Raw genomic sequence first — 19,510 nt, forward strand, 5'->3', positions numbered from 1 at the left:
AAACAGATGTGTCGATTCCGTTTCATTTCCTTTCCGTCGATCAAAAACAGAGGCTAGCGCGGACAGTCATCGTCTACGACCATACCACGTTGAAAGCACCGGTTCTCGTCCGATCACCGAAGTTAAGCAACGTCGGGCCAGGTTAGTACTTGGATGGGTGACCGCCTGGGAATACCTGGTGCCGTAGACACGTTTTTGACATTTTATTCGTAGCCGATTTCAGTTTCTTTCACTTACCACTTTTTTTTCTTTAAGTTTTCAATTTTTTCCAAATCACAGTTGCGCCGTTGTCTTCGTCTATCAGTGCGTCGGGCCACGTCTGGACTAGGATGGAAGACCGCCTGGCCACCTTTACTTGTCCTTTTTAGCGTGGCATCAAACAGATGTGTCGATTCCGTTTCATTTCCTTTCCGTCGATCAAAAACAGAGGCTAGCGCGGACAGTCATCGTCTACGACCATACCACGTTGAAAGCACCGGTTCTCGTCCGATCACCGAAGTTAAGCAACGTCGGGCCAGGTTAGTACTTGGATGGGTGACCGCCTGGGAATACCTGGTGCCGTAGACACGTTTTTGACATTTTATTCGTAGCCGATTTCAGTTTCTTTCACTTACCACTTTTTTTTCTTTAAGTTTTCAATTTTTTCCAAATCACAGTTGCGCCGTTGACTTCGTCTATCAGTGCGTCGGGCCACGTCTGGACTAGGATGGAAGACCGCCTGGCCACCTTTACTTGTCCTTTTTAGCGTGGCATCAAACAGATGTGTCGATTCCGTTTCATTTCCTTTCCGTCGATCAAAAACAGAGGCTAGCGCGGACAGTCATCGTCTACGACCATACCACGTTGAAAGCACCGGTTCTCGTCCGATCACCGAAGTTAAGCAACGTCAGGCCAGGTTAGTACTTGGATGGGTGACCGCCTGGGAACACCTGGTGCCGTAGACACGTTTTTGACATTTTATTCGTAGCCGATTTCAGTTTCTTTCACTTACCACTTTTTTTTCTTTAAGTTTTCAATTTTTTCCAAATCACAGTTGCGCCGTTGTCTTCGTCTATCAGTGCGTCGGGCCACGTCTGGACTAGGATGGAAGACCGCCTGGCCACCTTTACTTGTCCTTTTTAGCGTGGCATCAAACAGATGTGTCGATTCCGTTTCATTTCCTTTCCGTCGATCAAAAACAGTGCTAGCGCGGACAGTCATCGTCTACGACCATACCACGTTGAACGCACCGGTTCTCGTCCGATCACCGAAGTTAAGCAACGTCGGGCCAGGTTAGTACTTGGATGGGTGACCGCCTGGGAATACCTGGTGCCGTAGACACGTTTTTGACATTTTATTCGTAGCCGATTTCAGTTTCTTTCACTTACCACTTTTTTTTCTTTAAGTTTTCAATTTTTTCCAAATCACAGTTGCGCCGTTGTCTTCGTCTATCAGTGCGTCGGGCCACGTCTGGACTAGGATGGAAGACCGCCTGGCCACCTTTACTTGTCCTTTTTAGCGTGGCATCAAACAGATGTGTCGATTCCGTTTCATTTCCTTTCCGTCGATCAAAAACAGAGGCTAGCGCGGACAGTCATCGTCTACGACCATACCACGTTGAAAGCACCGGTTCTCGTCCGATCACCGAAGTTAAGCAACGTCGGGCCAGGTTAGTACTTGGATGGGTGACCGCCTGGGAATACCTGGTGCCGTAGACACGTTTTTGACATTTTATTCGTAGCCGATTTCAGTTTCTTTCACTTACCACTTTTTTTTCTTTAAGTTTTCAATTTTTTCCAAATCACAGTTGCGCCGTTGTCTTCGTCTATCAGTGCGTCGGGCCACGTCTGGACTAGGATGGAAGACCGCCTGGCCACCTTTACTTGTCCTTTTTAGCGTGGCATCAAACAGATGTGTCGATTCCGTTTCATTTCCTTTCCGTCGATCAAAAACAGTGCTAGCGCGGACAGTCATCGTCTACGACCATACCACGTTGAAAGCACCGGTTCTCGTCCGATCACCGAAGTTAAGCAACGTCGGGCCAGGTTAGTACTTGGATGGGTGACCGCCTGGGAATACCTGGTGCCGTAGACACGTTTTTGACATTTTATTCGTAGCCGAATTCAGATTCTTTCACTTACCACTTTTTTTTCTTTAAGTTTTCAATTTTTTCCAAATCACAGTTGCGCCGTTGTCTTCGTCTATCAGTGCGTCGGGCCACGTCTGGACTAGGATGGAAGACCGCCTGGCCACCTTTACTTGTCCTTTTTAGCGTGGCATCAAACAGATGTGTCGATTCCGTTTCATTTCCTTTCCGTCGATCAAAAACAGTGCTAGCGCGGACAGTCATCGTCTACCACGTTGAAAGCACCGGTTCTCGTCCGATCACCGAAGTTAAGCAACGTCGGGCCAGGTTAGTACTTGGATGGGTGACCGCCTGGGAATACCTGGTGCCGTAGACACGTTTTTGACATTTTATTCGTAGCCGATTTCAGTTTCTTTCACTTACCACTTTTTTTCCTTTAAGTTTTCAATTTTTTCCAAATCACAGTTGCGCCGTTGTCTTCGTCTATCAGTGCGTCGGGCCACGTCTGGACTAGGATGGAAGACCGCCTGGCCACCTTTACTTGTCCTTTTTAGCGTGGCATCAAACAGATGTGTCGATTCCGTTTCATTTCCTTTCCGTCGATCAAAAACAGTGCTAGCGCGGGCAGTCATCGTCTACGACCATACCACGTTGAAAGCACCGGTTCTCGTCCGATCACCGAAGTTAAGCAACGTCGGGCCAGGTTAGTACTTGGATGGGTGACCGCCTGGGAATACCTGGTGCCGTAGACACGTTTTTGACATTTTATTCGTAGCCGATTTCAGTTTCTTTCACTTACCACTTTTTTTTCTTTAAGTTTTCAATTTTTTCCAAATCACAGTTGCGCCGTTGTCTTCGTCTATCAGTGCGTCGGGCCACGTCTGGACTAGGATGGAAGACCGCCTGGCCACCTTTACTTGTCCTTTTTAGCGTGGCATCAAACAGATGTGTCGATTCCGTTTCATTTCCTTTCCGTCGATCAAAAACAGAGGCTAGCGCGGACAGTCATCGTCTACGACCATACCACGTTGAAAGCACCGGTTCTCGTCCGATCACCGAAGTTAAGCAACGTCGGGCCAGGTTAGTACTTGGATGGGTGACCGCCTGGGAATACCTGGTGCCGTAGACACGTTTTTGACATTTTATTCGTAGCCGATTTCAGTTTCTTTCACTTACCACTTTTTTTTCTTTAAGTTTTCAATTTTTTCCAAATCACAGTTGCGCCGTTGTCTTCGTCTATCAGTGCGTCGGGCCACGTCTGGACTAGGATGGAAGACCGCCTGGCCACCTTTACTTGTCCTTTTTAGCGTGGCATCAAACAGATGTGTCGATTCCGTTTCATTTCCTTTCCGTCGATCAAAAACAGAGGCTAGCGCGGACAGTCATCGTCTACGACCATACCACGTTGAAAGCACCGGTTCTCGTCCGATCACCGAAGTTAAGCAACGTCGGGCCAGGTTAGTACTTGGATGGGTGACCGCCTGGGAATACCTGGTGCCGTAGACACGTTTTTGACATTTTATTCGTAGCCGATTTCAGTTTCTTTCACTTACCACTTTTTTTTCTTTAAGTTTTCAATTTTTTCCAAATCACAGTTGCGCCGTTGTCTTCGTCTATCAGTGCGTCGGGCCACGTCTGGACTAGGATGGAAGACCGCCTGGCCACCTTTACTTGTCCTTTTTAGCGTGGCATCAAACAGATGTGTCGATTCCGTTTCATTTCCTTTCCGTCGATCAAAAACAGAGGCTAGCGCGGACAGTCATCGTCTACGACCATACCACGTTGAAAGCACCGGTTCTCGTCCGATCACCGAAGTTAAGCAACGTCGGGCCAGGTTAGTACTTGGATGGGTGACCGCCTGGGAATACCTGGTGCCGTAGACACGTTTTTGACATTTTATTCGTAGCCGATTTCAGTTTCTTTCACTTACCACTTTTTTTTCTTTAAGTTTTCAATTTTTTCCAAATCACAGTTGCGCCGTTGTCTTCGTCTATCAGTGCGTCGGGCCACGTCTGGACTAGGATGGAAGACCGCCTGGCCACCTTTACTTGTCCTTTTTAGCGTGGCATCAAACAGATGTGTCGATTCCGTTTCATTTCCTTTCCGTCGATCAAAAACAGAGGCTAGCGCGGACAGTCATCGTCTACGACCATACCACGTTGAAAGCACCGGTTCTCGTCCGATCACCGAAGTTAAGCAACGTCGGGCCAGGTTAGTACTTGGATGGGTGACCGCCTGGGAATACCTGGTGCCGTAGACACGTTTTTGACATTTTATTCGTAGCCGATTTCAGTTTCTTTCACTTACCACTTTTTTTTCTTTAAGTTTTCAATTTTTTCCAAATCACAGTTGCGCCGTTGTCTTCGTCTATCAGTGCGTCGGGCCACGTCTGGACTAGGATGGAAGACCGCCTGGCCACCTTTACTTGTCCTTTTTAGCGTGGCATCAAACAGATGTGTCGATTCCGTTTCATTTCCTTTCCGTCGATCAAAAACAGTGCTAGCGCGGACAGTCATCGTCTACGACCATACCACGTTGAAAGCACCGGTTCTCGTCCGATCACCGAAGTTAAGCAACGTCGGGCCAGGTTAGTACTTGGATGGGTGACCGCCTGGGAATACCTGGTGCCGTAGACACGTTTTTGACATTTTATTCGTAGCCGATTTCAGTTTCTTTCACTTACCACTTTTTTTTCTTTAAGTTTTCAATTTTTTCCAAATCACAGTTGCGCCGTTGTCTTCGTCTATCAGTGCGTCGGGCCACGTCTGGACTAGGATGGAAGACCGCCTGGCCACCTTTACTTGTCCTTTTTAGCGTGGCATCAAACAGATGTGTCGATTCCGTTTCATTTCCTTTCCGTCGATCAAAAACAGTGCTAGCGCGGACAGTCATCGTCTACGACCATACCACGTTGAAAGCACCGGTTCTCGTCCGATCACCGAAGTTAAGCAACGTCGGGCCAGGTTAGTACTTGGATGGGTGACCGCCTGGGAATACCTGGTGCCGTAGACACGTTTTTGACATTTTATTCGTAGCCGATTTCAGTTTCTTTCACTTACCACTTTTTTTTCTTTAAGTTTTCAATTTTTTCCAAATCACAGTTGCGCCGTTGTCTTCGTCTATCAGTGCGTCGGGCCACGTCTGGACTAGGATGGAAGACCGCCTGGCCACCTTTACTTGTCCTTTTTAGCGTGGCATCAAACAGACGTGTCGATTCCGTTTCATTTCCTTTCCGTCGATCAAAAACAGAGGCTAGCGCGGACAGTCATCGTCTACGACCATACCACGTTGAAAGCACCGGTTCTCGTCCGATCACCGAAGTTAAGCAAAGTCGGGCCAGGTTAGTACTTGGATGGGTGACCGCCTGGGAATACCTGGTGCCGTAGACACGTTTTTGACATTTTATTCGTAGCCGATTTCAGTTTCTTTCACTTACCACTTTTTTTTCTTTAAGTTTTCAATTTTTTCCAAATCACAGTTGCGCCGTTGTCTTCGTCTATCAGTGCGTCGGGCCACGTCTGGACTAGGATGGAAGACCGCCTGGCCACCTTTACTTGTCCTTTTTAGCGTGGCATCAAACAGACGTGTCGATTCCGTTTCATTTCCTTTCCGTCGATCAAAAACAGAGGCTAGCGCGGACAGTCATCGTCTACGACCATACCACGTTGAAAGCACCGGTTCTCGTCCGATCACCGAAGTTAAGCAACGTCGGGCCAGGTTAGTACTTGGATGGGTGACCGCCTGGGAATACCTGGTGCCGTAGACACGTTTTTGACATTTTATTCGTAGCCGATTTCAGTTTCTTTCACTTACCACTTTTTTTTCTTTAAGTTTTCAATTTTTTCCAAATCACAGTTGCGCCGTTGTCTTCGTCTATCAGTGCGTCGGGCCACGTCTGGACTAGGATGGAAGACCGCCTGGCCACCTTTACTTGTCCTTTTTAGCGTGGCATCAAACAGATGTGTCGATTCCGTTTCATTTCCTTTCCGTCGATCAAAAACAGAGGCTAGCGCGGACAGTCATCGTCTACGACCATACCACGTTGAAAGCACCGGTTCTCGTCCGATCACCGAAGTTAAGCAACGTCGGGCCAGGTTAGTACTTGGATGGGTGACCGCCTGGGAATACCTGGTGCCGTAGACACGTTTTTGACATTTTATTCGTAGCCGATTTCAGTTTCTTTCACTTACCACTTTTTTTTCTTTAAGTTTTCAATTTTTTCCAAATCACAGTTGCGCCGTTGTCTTCGTCTATCAGTGCGTCGGGCCACGTCTGGACTAGGATGGAAGACCGCCTGGCCACCTTTACTTGTCCTTTTTAGCGTGGCATCAAACAGATGTGTCGATTCCGTTTCATTTCCTTTCCGTCGATCAAAAACAGTGCTAGCGCGGACAGTCATCGTCTACGACCATACCACGTTGAAAGCACCGGTTCTCGTCCGATCACCGAAGTTAAGCAACGTCGGGCCAGGTTAGTACTTGGATGGGTGACCGCCTGGGAATACCTGGTGCCGTAGACACGTTTTTGACATTTTATTCGTAGCCGATTTCAGTTTCTTTCACTTACCACTTTTTTTTCTTTAAGTTTTCAATTTTTTCCAAATCACAGTTGCGCCGTTGTCTTCGTCTATCAGTGCGTCGGGCCACGTCTGGACTAGGATGGAAGACCGCCTGGCCACCTTTACTTGTCCTTTTTAGCGTGGCATCAAACAGATGTGTCGATTCCGTTTCATTTCCTTTCCGTCGATCAAAAACAGAGGCTAGCGCGGACAGTCATCGTCTACGACCATACCACGTTGAAAGCACCGGTTCTCGTCCGATCACCGAAGTTAAGCAACGTCGGGCCAGGTTAGTACTTGGATGGGTGACCGCCTGGGAATACCTGGTGCCGTAGACACGTTTTTGACATTTTATTCGTAGCCGATTTCAGTTTCTTTCACTTACCACTTTTTTTTCTTTAAGTTTTCAATTTTTTCCAAATCACAGTTGCGCCGTTGTCTTCGTCTATCAGTGCGTCGGGCCACGTCTGGACTAGGATGGAAGACCGCCTGGCCACCTTTACTTGTCCTTTTTAGCGTGGCATCAAACAGATGTGTCGATTCCGTTTCATTTCCTTTCCGTCGATCAAAAACAGTGCTAGCGCGGACAGTCATCGTCTACGACCATACCACGTTGAAAGCACCGGTTCTCGTCCGATCACCGAAGTTAAGCAACGTCGGGCCAGGTTAGTACTTGGATGGGTGACCGCCTGGGAATACCTGGTGCCGTAGACACGTTTTTGACATTTTATTCGTAGCCGATTTCAGTTTCTTTCACTTACCACTTTTTTTTCTTTAAGTTTTCAATTTTTTCCAAATCACAGTTGCGCCGTTGTCTTCGTCTATCAGTGCGTCGGGCCACGTCTGGACTAGGATGGAAGACCGCCTGGCCACCTTTACTTGTCCTTTTTAGCGTGGCATCAAACAGATGTGTCGATTCCGTTTCATTTCCTTTCCGTCGATCAAAAACAGAGGCTAGCGCGGACAGTCATCGTCTACGACCATACCACGTTGAAAGCACCGGTTCTCGTCCGATCACCGAAGTTAAGCAACGTCGGGCCAGGTTAGTACTTGGATGGGTGACCGCCTGGGAATACCTGGTGCCGTAGACACGTTTTTGACATTTTATTCGTAGCCGATTTCAGTTTCTTTCACTTACCACTTTTTTTTCTTTAAGTTTTCAATTTTTTCCAAATCACAGTTGCGCCGTTGTCTTCGTCTATCAGTGCGTCGGGCCACGTCTGGACTAGGATGGAAGACCGCCTGGCCACCTTTACTTGTCCTTTTTAGCGTGGCATCAAACAGATGTGTCGATTCCGTTTCATTTCCTTTCCGTCGATCAAAAACAGTGCTAGCGCGGACAGTCATCGTCTACGACCATACCACGTTGAAAGCACCGGTTCTCGTCCGATCACCGAAGTTAAGCAACGTCGGGCCAAGTTAGTACTTGGATGGGTGACCGCCTGGGAATACCTGGTGCCGTAGACACGTTTTTGACATTTTATTCGTAGCCGATTTCAGTTTCTTTCACTTACCACTTTTTTTCTTTAAGTTTTCAATTTTTTCCAAATCACAGTTGCGCCGTTGTCTTCGTCTATCAGTGCGTCGGGCCACGTCTGGAGTAGGATGGAAGACCGCCTGGCCACCTTTACTTGTCCTTTTTAGCGTGGCATCAAACAGATGTGTCGATTCCGTTTCATTTCCTTTCCGTCGATCAAAAACAGAGGCTAGCGCGGACAGTCATCGTCTACGACCATACCACGTTGAAAGCACCGGTTCTCGTCCGATCACCGAAGTTAAGCAACGTCGGGCCAGGTTAGTACTTGGATGGGTGACCGCCTGGGAATACCTGGTGCCGTAGACACGTTTTTGACATTTTATTCGTAGCCGATTTCAGTTTCTTTCACTTACCACTTTTTTTTCTTTAAGTTTTCAATGTTTTCCAAATCACAGTTGCGCCGTTGTCTTCGTCTATCAGTGCGTCGGGCCACGTCTGGACTAGGATGGAAGACCGCCTGGCCACCTTTACTTGTCCTTTTTAGCGTGGCATCAAACAGATGTGTCGATTCCGTTTCATTTCCTTTCCGTCGATCAAAAACAGTGCTAGCGCGGACAGTCATCGTCTACGACCATACCACGTTGAAAGCACCGGTTCTCGTCCGATCACCGAAGTTAAGCAACGTCGGGCCAGGTTAGTACTTGGATGGGTGACCGCCTGGGAATACCTGGTGCCGTAGACACGTTTTTGACATTTTATTCGTAGCCGATTTCAGTTTCTTTCACTTACCACTTTTTTTTCTTTAAGTTTTCAATTTTTTCCAAATCACAGTTGCGCCGTTGTCTTCGTCTATCAGTGCGTCGGGCCACGTCTGGACTAGGATGGAAGACCGCCTGGCCACCTTTACTTGTCCTTTTTAGCGTGGCATCAAACAGATGTGTCGATTCCGTTTCATTTCCTTTCCGTCGATCAAAAACAGAGGCTAGCGCGGACAGTCATCGTCTACGACCATACCACGTTGAAAGCACCGGTTCTCGTCCGATCACCGAAGTTAAGCAACGTCGGGCCAGGTTAGTACTTGGATGGGTGACCGCCTGGGAATACCTGGTGCCGTAGACACGTTTTTGACATTTTATTCGTAGCCGATTTCAGTTTCTTTCACTTACCACTTTTTTTTCTTTAAGTTTTCAATTTTTTCCAAATCACAGTTGCGCCGTTGTCTTCGTCTATCAGTGCGTCGGGCCACGTCTGGACTAGGATGGAAGACCGCCTGGCCACCTTTACTTGTCCTTTTTAGCGTGGCATCAAACAGATGTGTCGATTCCGTTTCATTTCCTTTCCGTCGATCAAAAACAGAGGCTAGCGCGGACAGTCATCGTCTACGACCATACCACGTTGAAAGCACCGGTTCTCGTCCGATCACCGAAGTTAAGCAACGTCGGGCCAGGTTAGTACTTGGATGGGTGACCGCCTGGGAATACCTGGTGCCGTAGACACGTTTTTGACATTTTATTCGTAGCCGATTTCAGTTTCTTTCACTTACCACTTTTTTTTCTTTAAGTTTTCAATTTTTTCCAAATCACAGTTGCGCCGTTGTCTTCGTCTATCAGTGCGTCGGGCCACGTCTGGACTAGGATGGAAGACCGCCTGGCCACCTTTACTTGTCCTTTTTAGCGTGGCATCAAACAGATGTGTCGATTCCGTTTCATTTCCTTTCCGTCGATCAAAAACAGTGCTAGCGCGGACAGTCATCGTCTACGACCATACCACGTTGAAAGCACCGGTTCTCGTCCGATCACCGAAGTTAAGCAACGTCGGGCCAGGTTAGTACTTGGATGGGTGACCGCCTGGGAATACCTGGTGCCGTAGACACGTTTTTGACATTTTATTCGTAGCCGATTTCAGTTTCTTTCACTTACCACTTTTTTTTCTTTAAGTTTTCAATTTTTTCCAAATCACAGTTGCGCCGTTGTCTTCGTCTATCAGTGCGTCGGGCCACGTCTGGACTAGGATGGAAGACCGCCTGGCCACCTTTACTTGTCCTTTTTAGCGTGGCATCAAACAGATGTGTCGATTCCGTTTCATTTCCTTTCCGTCGATCAAAAACAGAGGCTAGCGCGGACAGTCATCGTCTACGACCATACCACGTTGAAAGCACCGGTTCTCGTCCGATCACCGAAGTTAAGCAACGTCGGGCCAGGTTAGTACTTGGATGGGTGACCGCCTGGGAATACCTGGTGCCGTAGACACGTTTTTGACATTTTATTCGTAGCCGATTTCAGTTTCTTTCACTTACCACTTTTTTTTCTTTAAGTTTTCAATTTTTTCCAAATCACAGTTGCGCCGTTGTCTTCGTCTATCAGTGCGTCGGGCCACGTCTGGACTAGGATGGAAGACCGCCTGGCCACCTTTACTTGTCCTTTTTAGCGTGGCATCAAACAGATGTGTCGATTCCGTTTCATTTCCTTTCCGTCGATCAAAAACAGTGCTAGCGCGGACAGTCATCGTCTACGACCATACCACGTTGAAAGCACCGGTTCTCGTCCGATCACCGAAGTTAAGCAACGTCGGGCCAGGTTAGTACTTGGATGGGTGACCGCCTGGGAATACCTGGTGCCGTAGACACGTTTTTGACATTTTATTCGTAGCCGATTTCAGTTTCTTTCACTTACCACTTTTTTTTTTCTTTAAGTTTTCAATTTTTTCCAAATCACAGTTGCGCCGTTGTCTTCGTCTATCAGTGCGTCGGGCCACGTCTGGACTAGGATGGAAGACCGCCTGGCCACCTTTACTTGTCCTTTTTAGCGTGGCATCAAACAGATGTGTCGATTCCGTTTCATTTCCTTTCCGTCGATCAAAAACAGTGCTAGCGCGGACAGTCATCGTCTACGACCATACCACGTTGAAAGCACCGGTTCTCGTCCGATCACCGAAGTTAAGCAACGTCGGGCCAGGTTAGTACTTGGATGGGTGACCGCCTGGGAATACCTGGTGCCGTAGACACGTTTTTGACATTTTATTCGTAGCCGATTTCAGTTTCTTTCACTTACCACTTTTTTTTTCTTTAAGTTTTCAATTTTTTCCAAATCACAGTTGCGCCGTTGTCTTCGTCTATCAGTGCGTCGGGCCACGTCTGGACTAGGATGGAAGACCGCCTGGCCACCTTTACTTGTCCTTTTTAGCGTGGCATCAAACAGATGTGTCGATTCCGTTTCATTTCCTTTCCGTCGATCAAAAACAGTGCTAGCGCGGACAGTCATCGTCTACGACCATACCACGTTGAAAGCACCGGTTCTCGTCCGATCACCGAAGTTAAGCAACGTCGGGCCAGGTTAGTACTTGGATGGGTGACCGCCTGGGAATACCTGGTGCCGTAGACACGTTTTTGACATTTTATTCGTAGCCGATTTCAGTTTCTTTCACATACCACTTTTTTTTTCTTTAAGTTTTCAATTTTTTCCAAATCACAGTTGCGCCGTTGTCTTCGTCTATCAGTGCGTCGGGCCACGTCTGGACTAGGATGGAAGACCGCCTGGCCACCTTTACTTGTCCTTTTTAGCGTGGCATCAAACAGATGTGTCGATTCCGTTTCATTTCCTTTCCGTCGATCAAAAACAGTGCTAGCGCGGACAGTCATCGTCTACGACCATACCACGTTGAAAGCACCGGTTCTCGTCCGATCACCGAAGTTAAGCAACGTCGGGCCAGGTTAGTACTTGGATGGGTGACCGCCTGGGAATACCTGGTGCCGTAGACACGTTTTTGACATTTTATTCGTAGCCGATTTCAGTTTCTTTCACTTACCACTTTTTTTTCTTTAAGTTTTCAATTTTTTCCAAATCACAGTTGCGCCGTTGTCTTCGTCTATCAGTGCGTCGGGCCACGTCTGGACTAGGATGGAAGACCGCCTGGCCACCTTTACTTGTCCTTTTTAGCGTGGCATCAAACAGATGTGTCGATTCCGTTTCATTTCCTTTCCGTCGATCAAAAACAGAGGCTAGCGCGGACAGTCATCGTCTACGACCATACCACGTTGAAAGCACCGGTTCTCGTCCGATCACCGAAGTTAAGCAACGTCGGGCCAGGTTAGTACTTGGATGGGTGACCGCCTGGGAATACCTGGTGCCGTAGACACGTTTTTGACATTTTATTCGTAGCCGATTTCAGTTTCTTTCACTTACCACTTTTTTTTCTTTAAGTTTTCAATTTTTTCCAAATCACAGTTGCGCCGTTGTCTTCGTCTATCAGTGCGTCGGGCCACGTCTGGACTAGGATGGAAGACCGCCTGGCCACCTTTACTTGTCCTTTTTAGCGTGGCATCAAACAGATGTGTCGATTCCGTTTCATTTCCTTTCCGTCGATCAAAAACAGTGCTAGCGCGGACAGTCATCGTCTACGACCATACCACGTTGAAAGCACCGGTTCTCGTCCGATCACCGAAGTTAAGCAACGTCGGGCCAGGTTAGTACTTGGATGGGTGACCGCCTGGGAATACCTGGTGCCGTAGACACGTTTTTGACATTTTATTCGTAGCCGATTTCAGTTTCTTTCACTTACCACTTTTTTTTTCTTTAAGTTTTCAATTTTTTCCAAATAACAGTTGCGCCGTTGTCTTCGTCTATCAGTGCGTCGGGCCACGTCTGGACTAGGATGGAAGACCGCCTGGCCACCTTTACTTGTCCTTTTTAGCGTGGCATCAAACAGATGTGTCGATTCCGTTTCATTTCCTTTCCGTCGATCAAAAACAGTGCTAGCGCGGACAGTCATCGTCTACGACCATACCACGTTGAAAGCACCGGTTCTCGTCCGATCACCGAAGTTAAGCAACGTCGGGCCAGGTTAGTACTTGGATGGGTGACCGCCTGGGAATACCTGGTGCCGTAGACACGTTTTTGACATTTTATTCGTAGCCGATTTCAGTTTCTTTCACATACCACTTTTTTTTTCTTTAAGTTTTCAATTTTTTCCAAATCACAGTTGCGCCGTTGTCTTCGTCTATCAGTGCGTCGGGCCACGTCTGGACTAGGATGGAAGACCGCCTGGCCACCTTTACTTGTCCTTTTTAGCGTGGCATCAAACAGATGTGTCGATTCCGTTTCATTTCCTTTCCGTCGATCAAAAACAGTGCTAGCGCGGACAGTCATCGTCTACGACCATACCACGTTGAAAGCACCGGTTCTCGTCCGATCACCGAAGTTAAGCAACGTCGGGCCAGGTTAGTACTTGGATGGGTGACCGCCTGGGAATACCTGGTGCCGTAGACACGTTTTTGACATTTTATTCGTAGCCGATTTCAGTTTCTTTCACTTACCACTTTTTTTTCTTTAAGTTTTCAATTTTTTCCAAATCACAGTTGCGCCGTTGTCTTCGTCTATCAGTGCGTCGGGCCACGTCTGGACTAGGATGGAAGACCGCCTGGCCACCTTTACTTGTCCTTTTTAGCGTGGCATCAAACAGATGTGTCGATTCCGTTTCATTTCCTTTCCGTCGATCAAAAACAGAGGCTAGCGCGGACAGTCATCGTCTACGACCATACCACGTTGAAAGCACCGGTTCTCGTCCGATCACCGAAGTTAAGCAACGTCGGGCCAGGTTAGTACTTGGATGGGTGACCGCCTGGGAATACCTGGTGCCGTAGACACGTTTTTGACATTTTATTCGTAGCCGATTTCAGTTTCTTTCACTTACCACTTTTTTTTCTTTAAGTTTTCAATTTTTTCCAAATCACAGTTGCGCCGTTGTCTTCGTCTATCAGTGCGTCGGGCCACGTCTGGACTAGGATGGAAGACCGCCTGGCCACCTTTACTTGTCCTTTTTAGCGTGGCATCAAACAGATGTGTCGATTCCGTTTCATTTCCTTTCCGTCGATCAAAAACAGTGCTAGCGCGGACAGTCATCGTCTACGACCATACCACGTTGAAAGCACCGGTTCTCGTCCGATCACCGAAGTTAAGCAACGTCGGGCCAGGTTAGTACTTGGATGGGTGACCGCCTGGGAATACCTGGTGCCGTAGACACGTTTTTGACATTTTATTCGTAGCCGATTTCAGTTTCTTTCACTTACCACTTTTTTTTTCTTTAAGTTTTCAATTTTTTCCAAATCACAGTTGCGCCGTTGTCTTCGTCTATCAGTGCGTCGGGCCACGTCTGGACTAGGATGGAAGACCGCCTGGCCACCTTTACTTGTCCTTTTTAGCGTGGCATCAAACAGATGTGTCGATTCCGTTTCATTTCCTTTCCGTCGATCAAAAACAGTGCTAGCGCGGACAGTCATCGTCTACGACCATACCACGTTGAAAGCACCGGTTCTCGTCCGATCACCGAAGTTAAGCAACGTCGGGCCAGGTTAGTACTTGGATGGGTGACCGCCTGGGAATACCTGGTGCCGTAGACACGTTTTTGACATTTTATTCGTAGCCGATTTCAGTTTCTTTCACTTACCACTTTTTTTTTCTTTAAGTTTTCAATTTTTTCCAAATCACAGTTGCGCCGTTGTCTTCGTCTATCAGTGCGTCGGGCCACGTCTGGACTAGGATGGAAGACCGCCTGGCCACCTTTACTTGTCCTTTTTAGCGTGGCATCAAACAGATGTGTCGATTCCGTTTCATTTCCTTTCCGTCGATCAAAAACAGTGCTAGCGCGGACAGTCATCGTCTACGACCATACCACGTTGAAAGCACCGGTTCTCGTCCGATCACCGAAGTTAAGCAACGTCGGGCCAGGTTAGTACTTGGATGGGTGACCGCCTGGGAATACCTGGTGCCGTAGACACGTTTTTGACATTTTATTCGTAGCCGATTTCAGTTTCTTTCACTTACCACTTTTTTTTTCTTTAAGTTTTCAATTTTTTCCAAATCACAGTTGCGCCGTTGTCTTCGTCTATCAGTGCGTCGGGCCACGTCTGGACTAGGATGGAAGACCGCCTGGCCACCTTTACTTGTCCTTTTTAGCGTGGCATCAAACAGATGTGTCGATTCCGTTTCATTTCCTTTCCGTCGATCAAAAACAGTGCTAGCGCGGACAGTCATCGTCTACGACCATACCACGTTGAAAGCACCGGTTCTCGTCCGATCACCGAAGTTAAGCAACGTCGGGCCAGGTTAGTACTTGGATGGGTGACCGCCTGGGAATACCTGGTGCCGTAGACACGTTTTTGACATTTTATTCGTAGCCGATTTCAGTTTCTTTCACTTACCACTTTTTTTTCTTTAAGTTTTCAATTTTTTCCAAATCACAGTTGCGCCGTTGTCTTCGTCTATCAGTGCGTCGGGCCACGTCTGGACTAGGATGGAAGACCGCCTGGCCACCTTTACTTGTCCTTTTTAGCGTGGCATCAAACAGATGTGTCGATTCCGTTTCATTTCCTTTCCGTCGATCAAAAACAGTGCTAGCGCGGACAGTCATCGTCTACGACCATACCACGTTGAAAGCACCGGTTCTCGTCCGATCACCGAAGTTAAGCAACGTCGGGCCAGGTTAGTACTTGGATGGGTGACCGCCTGGGAATACCTGGTGCCGTAGACACGTTTTTGACATTTTATTCGTAGCCGATTTCAGTTTCTTTCACTTACCACTTTTTTTTTCTTTAAGTTTTCAATTTTTTCCAAATCACAGTTGCGCCGTTGTCTTCGTCTATCAGTGCGTCGGGCCACGTCTGGACTAGGATGGAAGACCGCCTGGCCACCTTTACTTGTCCTTTTTAGCGTGGCATCAAACAGATGTGTCGATTCCGTTTCATTTCCTTTCCGTCGATCAAAAACAGTGCTAGCGCGGACAGTCATCGTCTACGACCATACCACGTTGAAAGCACCGGTTCTCGTCCGATCACCGAAGTTAAGCAACGTCGGGCCAGGTTAGTACTTGGATGGGTGACCGCCTGGGAATACCTGGTGCCGTAGACACGTTTTTGACATTTTATTCGTAGCCGATTTCAGTTTCTTTCACTTACCACTTTTTTTTTCTTTAAGTTTTCAATTTTTTCCAAATCACAGTTGCGCCGTTGTCTTCGTCTATCAGTGCGTCGGGCCACGTCTGGACTAGGATGGAAGACCGCCTGGCCACCTTTACTTGTCCTTTTTAGCGTGGCATCAAACAGATGTGTCGATTCCGTTTCATTTCCTTTCCGTCGATCAAAAACAGTGCTAGCGCGGACAGTCATCGTCTACGACCATACCACGTTGAAAGCACCGGTTCTCGTCCGATCACCGAAGTTAAGCAACGTCGGGCCAGGTTAGTACTTGGATGGGTGACCGCCTGGGAATACCTGGTGCCGTAGACACGTTTTTGACATTTTATTCGTAGCCGATTTCAGTTTCTTTCACTTACCACTTTTTTTTTCTTTAAGTTTTCAATTTTTTCCAAATCACAGTTGCGCCGTTGTCTTCGTCTATCAGTGCGTCGGGCCACGTCTGGACTAGGATGGAAGACCGCCTGGCCACCTTTACTTGTCCTTTTTAGCGTGGCATCAAACAGATGTGTCGATTCCGTTTCATTTCCTTTCCGTCGATCAAAAACAGTGCTAGCGCGGACAGTCATCGTCTACGACCATACCACGTTGAAAGCACCGGTTCTCGTCCGATCACCGAAGTTAAGCAACGTCGGGCCAGGTTAGTACTTGGATGGGTGACCGCCTGGGAATACCTGGTGCCGTAGACACGTTTTTGACATTTTATTCGTAGCCGATTTCAGTTTCTTTCACTTACCACTTTTTTTTTCTTTAAGTTTTCAATTTTTTCCAAATCACAGTTGCGCCGTTGTCTTCGTCTATCAGTGCGTCGGGCCACGTCTGGACTAGGATGGAAGACCGCCTGGCCACCTTTACTTGTCCTTTTTAGCGTGGCATCAAACAGATGTGTCGATTCCGTTTCATTTCCTTTCCGTCGATCAAAAACAGTGCTAGCGCGGACAGTCATCGTCTACGACCATACCACGTTGAAAGCACCGGTTCTCGTCCGATCACCGAAGTTAAGCAACGTCGGGCCAGGTTAGTACTTGGATGGGTGACCGCCTGGGAATACCTGGTGCCGTAGACACGTTTTTGACATTTTATTCGTAGCCGATTTCAGTTTCTTTCACTTACCACTTTTTTTTTCTTTAAGTTTTCAATTTTTTCCAAATCACAGTTGCGCCGTTGTCTTCGTCTATCAGTGCGTCGGGCCACGTCTGGACTAGGATGGAAGACCGCCTGGCCACCTTTACTTGTCCTTTTTAGCGTGGCATCAAACAGATGTGTCGATTCCGTTTCATTTCCTTTCCGTCGATCAAAAACAGTGCTAGCGCGGACAGTCATCGTCTACGACCATACCACGTTGAAAGCACCGGTTCTCGTCCGATCACCGAAGTTAAGCAACGTCGGGCCAGGTTAGTACTTGGATGGGTGACCGCCTGGGAATACCTGGTGCCGTAGACACGTTTTTGACATTTTATTCGTAGCCGATTTCAGTTTCTTTCACTTACCACTTTTTTTTTCTTTAAGTTTTCAATTTTTTCCAAATCACAGTTGCGCCGTTGTCTTCGTCTATCAGTGCGTCGGGCCACGTCTGGACTAGGATGGAAGACCGCCTGGCCACCTTTACTTGTCCTTTTTAGCGTGGCATCAAACAGATGTGTCGATTCCGTTTCATTTCCTTTCCGTCGATCAAAAACAGTGCTAGCGCGGACAGTCATCGTCTACGACCATACCACGTTGAAAGCACCGGTTCTCGTCCGATCACCGAAGTTAAGCAACGTCGGGCCAGGTTAGTACTTGGATGGGTGACCGCCTGGGAATACCTGGTGCCGTAGACACGTTTTTGACATTTTATTCGTAGCCGATTTCAGTTTCTTTCACTTACCACTTTTTTTTTCTTTAAGTTTTCAATTTTTTCCAAATCACAGTTGCGCCGTTGTCTTCGTCTATCAGTGCGTCGGGCCACGTCTGGACTAGGATGGAAGACCGCCTGGCCACCTTTACTTGTCCTTTTTAGCGTGGCATCAAACAGATGTGTCGATTCCGTTTCATTTCCTTTCCGTCGATCAAAAACAGTGCTAGCGCGGACAGTCATCGTCTACGACCATACCACGTTGAAAGCACCGGTTCTCGTCCGATCACCGAAGTTAAGCAACGTCGGGCCAGGTTAGTACTTGGATGGGTGACCGCCTGGGAATACCTGGTGCCGTAGACACGTTTTTGACATTTTATTCGTAGCCGATTTCAGTTTCTTTCACTTACCACTTTTTTTTCTTTAAGTTTTCAATTTTTTCCAAATCACAGTTGCGCCGTTGTCTTCGTCTATCAGTGCGTCGGGCCACGTCTGGACTAGGATGGAAGACCGCCTGGCCACCTTTACTTGTCCTTTTTAGCGTGGCATCAAACAGATGTGTCGATTCCGTTTCATTTCCTTTCCGTCGATCAAAAACAGTGCTAGCGCGGACAGTCATCGTCTACGACCATACCACGTTGAAAGCACCGGTTCTCGTCCGATCACCGAAGTTAAGCAACGTCGGGCCAGGTTAGTACTTGGATGGGTGACCGCCTGGGAATACCTGGTGCCGTAGACACGTTTTTGACATTTTATTCGTAGCCGATTTCAGTTTCTTTCACTTACCACTTTTTTTTCTTTAAGTTTTCAATTTTTTCCAAATCACAGTTGCGCCGTTGTCTTCGTCTATCAGTGCGTCGGGCCACGTCTGGACTAGGATGGAAGACCGCCTGGCCACCTTTACTTGTCCTTTTTAGCGTGGCATCAAACAGATGTGTCGATTCCGTTTCATTTCCTTTCCGTCGATCAAAAACAGTGCTAGCGCGGACAGTCATCGTCTACGACCATACCACGTTGAAAGCACCGGTTCTCGTCCGATCACCGAAGTTAAGCAACGTCGGGCCAGGTTAGTACTTGGATGGGTGACCGCCTGGGAATACCTGGTGCCGTAGACACGTTTTTGACATTTTATTCGTAGCCGATTTCAGTTTCTTTCACTTACCACTTTTTTTTCTTTAAGTTTTCAATTTTTTCCAAATCACAGTTGCGCCGTTGTCTTCGTCTATCAGTGCGTCGGGCCACGTCTGGACTAGGATGGAAGACCGCCTGGCCACCTTTACTTGTCCTTTTTAGCGTGGCATCAAACAGATGTGTCGATTCCGTTTCATTTCCTTTCCGTCGATCAAAAACAGTGCTAGCGCGGACAGTCATCGTCTACGACCATACCACGTTGAAAGCACCGGTTCTCGTCCGATCACCGAAGTTAAGCAACGTCGGGCCAGGTTAGTACTTGGATGGGTGACCGCCTGGGAATACCTGGTGCCGTAGACACGTTTTTGACATTTTATTCGTAGCCGATTTCAGTTTCTTTCACTTACCACTTTTTTTTCTTTAAGTTTTCAATTTTTTCCAAATCACAGTTGCGCCGTTGTCTTCGTCTATCAGTGCGT

General features: G+C 47.6%; 51 non-coding genes and 1 pseudogene across 51 annotated transcripts; all 52 read left to right on the forward strand.

The window, feature by feature from the left end:
• Positions 1–71: 71 nt before the first annotated feature.
• LOC147764554 (5S ribosomal RNA) lies at positions 72–190 on the forward strand. The gene has a single exon (XR_015332317.1). It is a non-coding gene; the product is annotated as a 5S ribosomal RNA (ribosomal RNA).
• Positions 191–448: 258 nt separating this feature from the next.
• On the forward strand, positions 449–567 carry LOC147764555 (5S ribosomal RNA). The gene has a single exon (XR_015332318.1). It is a non-coding gene; the product is annotated as a 5S ribosomal RNA (ribosomal RNA).
• Positions 568–825: 258 nt separating this feature from the next.
• On the forward strand, positions 826–944 carry LOC147764556 (5S ribosomal RNA). Its single transcript, XR_015332558.1, has one exon. It is a non-coding gene; the product is annotated as a 5S ribosomal RNA (ribosomal RNA).
• Positions 945–1,201: 257 nt separating this feature from the next.
• Positions 1,202–1,320, forward strand: LOC147764557 (5S ribosomal RNA). Its single transcript, XR_015332544.1, has one exon. It is a non-coding gene; the product is annotated as a 5S ribosomal RNA (ribosomal RNA).
• Positions 1,321–1,578: 258 nt separating this feature from the next.
• LOC147764558 (5S ribosomal RNA) lies at positions 1,579–1,697 on the forward strand. Its single transcript, XR_015332319.1, has one exon. It is a non-coding gene; the product is annotated as a 5S ribosomal RNA (ribosomal RNA).
• Positions 1,698–1,954: 257 nt separating this feature from the next.
• On the forward strand, positions 1,955–2,073 carry LOC147764559 (5S ribosomal RNA). The gene has a single exon (XR_015332320.1). It is a non-coding gene; the product is annotated as a 5S ribosomal RNA (ribosomal RNA).
• A 251-nt stretch (positions 2,074–2,324) lies between these two features.
• LOC147764560 (5S ribosomal RNA) lies at positions 2,325–2,441 on the forward strand (annotated as a pseudogene).
• A 257-nt stretch (positions 2,442–2,698) lies between these two features.
• On the forward strand, positions 2,699–2,817 carry LOC147764561 (5S ribosomal RNA). The gene has a single exon (XR_015332321.1). It is a non-coding gene; the product is annotated as a 5S ribosomal RNA (ribosomal RNA).
• A 258-nt stretch (positions 2,818–3,075) lies between these two features.
• On the forward strand, positions 3,076–3,194 carry LOC147764562 (5S ribosomal RNA). Its single transcript, XR_015332322.1, has one exon. It is a non-coding gene; the product is annotated as a 5S ribosomal RNA (ribosomal RNA).
• A 258-nt stretch (positions 3,195–3,452) lies between these two features.
• On the forward strand, positions 3,453–3,571 carry LOC147764563 (5S ribosomal RNA). The gene has a single exon (XR_015332323.1). It is a non-coding gene; the product is annotated as a 5S ribosomal RNA (ribosomal RNA).
• Positions 3,572–3,829: 258 nt separating this feature from the next.
• LOC147764564 (5S ribosomal RNA) lies at positions 3,830–3,948 on the forward strand. Its single transcript, XR_015332324.1, has one exon. It is a non-coding gene; the product is annotated as a 5S ribosomal RNA (ribosomal RNA).
• Positions 3,949–4,206: 258 nt separating this feature from the next.
• On the forward strand, positions 4,207–4,325 carry LOC147764565 (5S ribosomal RNA). Its single transcript, XR_015332325.1, has one exon. It is a non-coding gene; the product is annotated as a 5S ribosomal RNA (ribosomal RNA).
• Positions 4,326–4,582: 257 nt separating this feature from the next.
• LOC147764566 (5S ribosomal RNA) lies at positions 4,583–4,701 on the forward strand. The gene has a single exon (XR_015332326.1). It is a non-coding gene; the product is annotated as a 5S ribosomal RNA (ribosomal RNA).
• A 257-nt stretch (positions 4,702–4,958) lies between these two features.
• Positions 4,959–5,077, forward strand: LOC147764567 (5S ribosomal RNA). Its single transcript, XR_015332327.1, has one exon. It is a non-coding gene; the product is annotated as a 5S ribosomal RNA (ribosomal RNA).
• A 258-nt stretch (positions 5,078–5,335) lies between these two features.
• LOC147764568 (5S ribosomal RNA) lies at positions 5,336–5,454 on the forward strand. Its single transcript, XR_015332554.1, has one exon. It is a non-coding gene; the product is annotated as a 5S ribosomal RNA (ribosomal RNA).
• A 258-nt stretch (positions 5,455–5,712) lies between these two features.
• Positions 5,713–5,831, forward strand: LOC147764569 (5S ribosomal RNA). Its single transcript, XR_015332328.1, has one exon. It is a non-coding gene; the product is annotated as a 5S ribosomal RNA (ribosomal RNA).
• A 258-nt stretch (positions 5,832–6,089) lies between these two features.
• On the forward strand, positions 6,090–6,208 carry LOC147764570 (5S ribosomal RNA). Its single transcript, XR_015332329.1, has one exon. It is a non-coding gene; the product is annotated as a 5S ribosomal RNA (ribosomal RNA).
• Positions 6,209–6,465: 257 nt separating this feature from the next.
• On the forward strand, positions 6,466–6,584 carry LOC147764571 (5S ribosomal RNA). Its single transcript, XR_015332330.1, has one exon. It is a non-coding gene; the product is annotated as a 5S ribosomal RNA (ribosomal RNA).
• A 258-nt stretch (positions 6,585–6,842) lies between these two features.
• Positions 6,843–6,961, forward strand: LOC147764572 (5S ribosomal RNA). Its single transcript, XR_015332331.1, has one exon. It is a non-coding gene; the product is annotated as a 5S ribosomal RNA (ribosomal RNA).
• Positions 6,962–7,218: 257 nt separating this feature from the next.
• On the forward strand, positions 7,219–7,337 carry LOC147764573 (5S ribosomal RNA). The gene has a single exon (XR_015332332.1). It is a non-coding gene; the product is annotated as a 5S ribosomal RNA (ribosomal RNA).
• A 258-nt stretch (positions 7,338–7,595) lies between these two features.
• LOC147764574 (5S ribosomal RNA) lies at positions 7,596–7,714 on the forward strand. The gene has a single exon (XR_015332333.1). It is a non-coding gene; the product is annotated as a 5S ribosomal RNA (ribosomal RNA).
• A 257-nt stretch (positions 7,715–7,971) lies between these two features.
• On the forward strand, positions 7,972–8,090 carry LOC147764575 (5S ribosomal RNA). The gene has a single exon (XR_015332559.1). It is a non-coding gene; the product is annotated as a 5S ribosomal RNA (ribosomal RNA).
• Positions 8,091–8,347: 257 nt separating this feature from the next.
• Positions 8,348–8,466, forward strand: LOC147764576 (5S ribosomal RNA). Its single transcript, XR_015332334.1, has one exon. It is a non-coding gene; the product is annotated as a 5S ribosomal RNA (ribosomal RNA).
• A 257-nt stretch (positions 8,467–8,723) lies between these two features.
• Positions 8,724–8,842, forward strand: LOC147764577 (5S ribosomal RNA). The gene has a single exon (XR_015332335.1). It is a non-coding gene; the product is annotated as a 5S ribosomal RNA (ribosomal RNA).
• A 258-nt stretch (positions 8,843–9,100) lies between these two features.
• Positions 9,101–9,219, forward strand: LOC147764578 (5S ribosomal RNA). Its single transcript, XR_015332336.1, has one exon. It is a non-coding gene; the product is annotated as a 5S ribosomal RNA (ribosomal RNA).
• A 258-nt stretch (positions 9,220–9,477) lies between these two features.
• Positions 9,478–9,596, forward strand: LOC147764579 (5S ribosomal RNA). The gene has a single exon (XR_015332337.1). It is a non-coding gene; the product is annotated as a 5S ribosomal RNA (ribosomal RNA).
• Positions 9,597–9,853: 257 nt separating this feature from the next.
• Positions 9,854–9,972, forward strand: LOC147764580 (5S ribosomal RNA). Its single transcript, XR_015332338.1, has one exon. It is a non-coding gene; the product is annotated as a 5S ribosomal RNA (ribosomal RNA).
• Positions 9,973–10,230: 258 nt separating this feature from the next.
• Positions 10,231–10,349, forward strand: LOC147764581 (5S ribosomal RNA). Its single transcript, XR_015332339.1, has one exon. It is a non-coding gene; the product is annotated as a 5S ribosomal RNA (ribosomal RNA).
• Positions 10,350–10,606: 257 nt separating this feature from the next.
• Positions 10,607–10,725, forward strand: LOC147764582 (5S ribosomal RNA). Its single transcript, XR_015332340.1, has one exon. It is a non-coding gene; the product is annotated as a 5S ribosomal RNA (ribosomal RNA).
• Positions 10,726–10,984: 259 nt separating this feature from the next.
• Positions 10,985–11,103, forward strand: LOC147764583 (5S ribosomal RNA). Its single transcript, XR_015332341.1, has one exon. It is a non-coding gene; the product is annotated as a 5S ribosomal RNA (ribosomal RNA).
• A 258-nt stretch (positions 11,104–11,361) lies between these two features.
• On the forward strand, positions 11,362–11,480 carry LOC147764584 (5S ribosomal RNA). Its single transcript, XR_015332342.1, has one exon. It is a non-coding gene; the product is annotated as a 5S ribosomal RNA (ribosomal RNA).
• Positions 11,481–11,738: 258 nt separating this feature from the next.
• LOC147764585 (5S ribosomal RNA) lies at positions 11,739–11,857 on the forward strand. Its single transcript, XR_015332343.1, has one exon. It is a non-coding gene; the product is annotated as a 5S ribosomal RNA (ribosomal RNA).
• Positions 11,858–12,115: 258 nt separating this feature from the next.
• LOC147764586 (5S ribosomal RNA) lies at positions 12,116–12,234 on the forward strand. The gene has a single exon (XR_015332344.1). It is a non-coding gene; the product is annotated as a 5S ribosomal RNA (ribosomal RNA).
• Positions 12,235–12,491: 257 nt separating this feature from the next.
• Positions 12,492–12,610, forward strand: LOC147764587 (5S ribosomal RNA). The gene has a single exon (XR_015332345.1). It is a non-coding gene; the product is annotated as a 5S ribosomal RNA (ribosomal RNA).
• A 258-nt stretch (positions 12,611–12,868) lies between these two features.
• Positions 12,869–12,987, forward strand: LOC147764588 (5S ribosomal RNA). The gene has a single exon (XR_015332347.1). It is a non-coding gene; the product is annotated as a 5S ribosomal RNA (ribosomal RNA).
• Positions 12,988–13,245: 258 nt separating this feature from the next.
• On the forward strand, positions 13,246–13,364 carry LOC147764589 (5S ribosomal RNA). The gene has a single exon (XR_015332348.1). It is a non-coding gene; the product is annotated as a 5S ribosomal RNA (ribosomal RNA).
• Positions 13,365–13,622: 258 nt separating this feature from the next.
• Positions 13,623–13,741, forward strand: LOC147764590 (5S ribosomal RNA). Its single transcript, XR_015332349.1, has one exon. It is a non-coding gene; the product is annotated as a 5S ribosomal RNA (ribosomal RNA).
• A 257-nt stretch (positions 13,742–13,998) lies between these two features.
• Positions 13,999–14,117, forward strand: LOC147764591 (5S ribosomal RNA). Its single transcript, XR_015332350.1, has one exon. It is a non-coding gene; the product is annotated as a 5S ribosomal RNA (ribosomal RNA).
• Positions 14,118–14,375: 258 nt separating this feature from the next.
• On the forward strand, positions 14,376–14,494 carry LOC147764592 (5S ribosomal RNA). The gene has a single exon (XR_015332351.1). It is a non-coding gene; the product is annotated as a 5S ribosomal RNA (ribosomal RNA).
• Positions 14,495–14,752: 258 nt separating this feature from the next.
• On the forward strand, positions 14,753–14,871 carry LOC147764593 (5S ribosomal RNA). The gene has a single exon (XR_015332352.1). It is a non-coding gene; the product is annotated as a 5S ribosomal RNA (ribosomal RNA).
• Positions 14,872–15,129: 258 nt separating this feature from the next.
• LOC147764594 (5S ribosomal RNA) lies at positions 15,130–15,248 on the forward strand. The gene has a single exon (XR_015332353.1). It is a non-coding gene; the product is annotated as a 5S ribosomal RNA (ribosomal RNA).
• Positions 15,249–15,505: 257 nt separating this feature from the next.
• LOC147764595 (5S ribosomal RNA) lies at positions 15,506–15,624 on the forward strand. Its single transcript, XR_015332354.1, has one exon. It is a non-coding gene; the product is annotated as a 5S ribosomal RNA (ribosomal RNA).
• A 258-nt stretch (positions 15,625–15,882) lies between these two features.
• On the forward strand, positions 15,883–16,001 carry LOC147764596 (5S ribosomal RNA). The gene has a single exon (XR_015332355.1). It is a non-coding gene; the product is annotated as a 5S ribosomal RNA (ribosomal RNA).
• A 258-nt stretch (positions 16,002–16,259) lies between these two features.
• LOC147764597 (5S ribosomal RNA) lies at positions 16,260–16,378 on the forward strand. Its single transcript, XR_015332356.1, has one exon. It is a non-coding gene; the product is annotated as a 5S ribosomal RNA (ribosomal RNA).
• A 258-nt stretch (positions 16,379–16,636) lies between these two features.
• On the forward strand, positions 16,637–16,755 carry LOC147764598 (5S ribosomal RNA). Its single transcript, XR_015332358.1, has one exon. It is a non-coding gene; the product is annotated as a 5S ribosomal RNA (ribosomal RNA).
• Positions 16,756–17,013: 258 nt separating this feature from the next.
• LOC147764599 (5S ribosomal RNA) lies at positions 17,014–17,132 on the forward strand. The gene has a single exon (XR_015332359.1). It is a non-coding gene; the product is annotated as a 5S ribosomal RNA (ribosomal RNA).
• Positions 17,133–17,390: 258 nt separating this feature from the next.
• On the forward strand, positions 17,391–17,509 carry LOC147764600 (5S ribosomal RNA). Its single transcript, XR_015332360.1, has one exon. It is a non-coding gene; the product is annotated as a 5S ribosomal RNA (ribosomal RNA).
• Positions 17,510–17,767: 258 nt separating this feature from the next.
• Positions 17,768–17,886, forward strand: LOC147764601 (5S ribosomal RNA). Its single transcript, XR_015332361.1, has one exon. It is a non-coding gene; the product is annotated as a 5S ribosomal RNA (ribosomal RNA).
• Positions 17,887–18,144: 258 nt separating this feature from the next.
• On the forward strand, positions 18,145–18,263 carry LOC147764602 (5S ribosomal RNA). Its single transcript, XR_015332362.1, has one exon. It is a non-coding gene; the product is annotated as a 5S ribosomal RNA (ribosomal RNA).
• Positions 18,264–18,520: 257 nt separating this feature from the next.
• Positions 18,521–18,639, forward strand: LOC147764603 (5S ribosomal RNA). Its single transcript, XR_015332364.1, has one exon. It is a non-coding gene; the product is annotated as a 5S ribosomal RNA (ribosomal RNA).
• Positions 18,640–18,896: 257 nt separating this feature from the next.
• Positions 18,897–19,015, forward strand: LOC147764604 (5S ribosomal RNA). Its single transcript, XR_015332365.1, has one exon. It is a non-coding gene; the product is annotated as a 5S ribosomal RNA (ribosomal RNA).
• A 257-nt stretch (positions 19,016–19,272) lies between these two features.
• Positions 19,273–19,391, forward strand: LOC147764605 (5S ribosomal RNA). The gene has a single exon (XR_015332366.1). It is a non-coding gene; the product is annotated as a 5S ribosomal RNA (ribosomal RNA).
• Positions 19,392–19,510: the final 119 nt, after the last annotated feature.

This window comes from Lingula anatina, chromosome 1 (assembly GCF_051362555.1).
Source record: "Lingula anatina isolate TDL-2025a chromosome 1, LinAna3.0, whole genome shotgun sequence".
NCBI lineage: Eukaryota > Metazoa > Brachiopoda > Lingulata > Lingulida > Lingulidae > Lingula > Lingula anatina.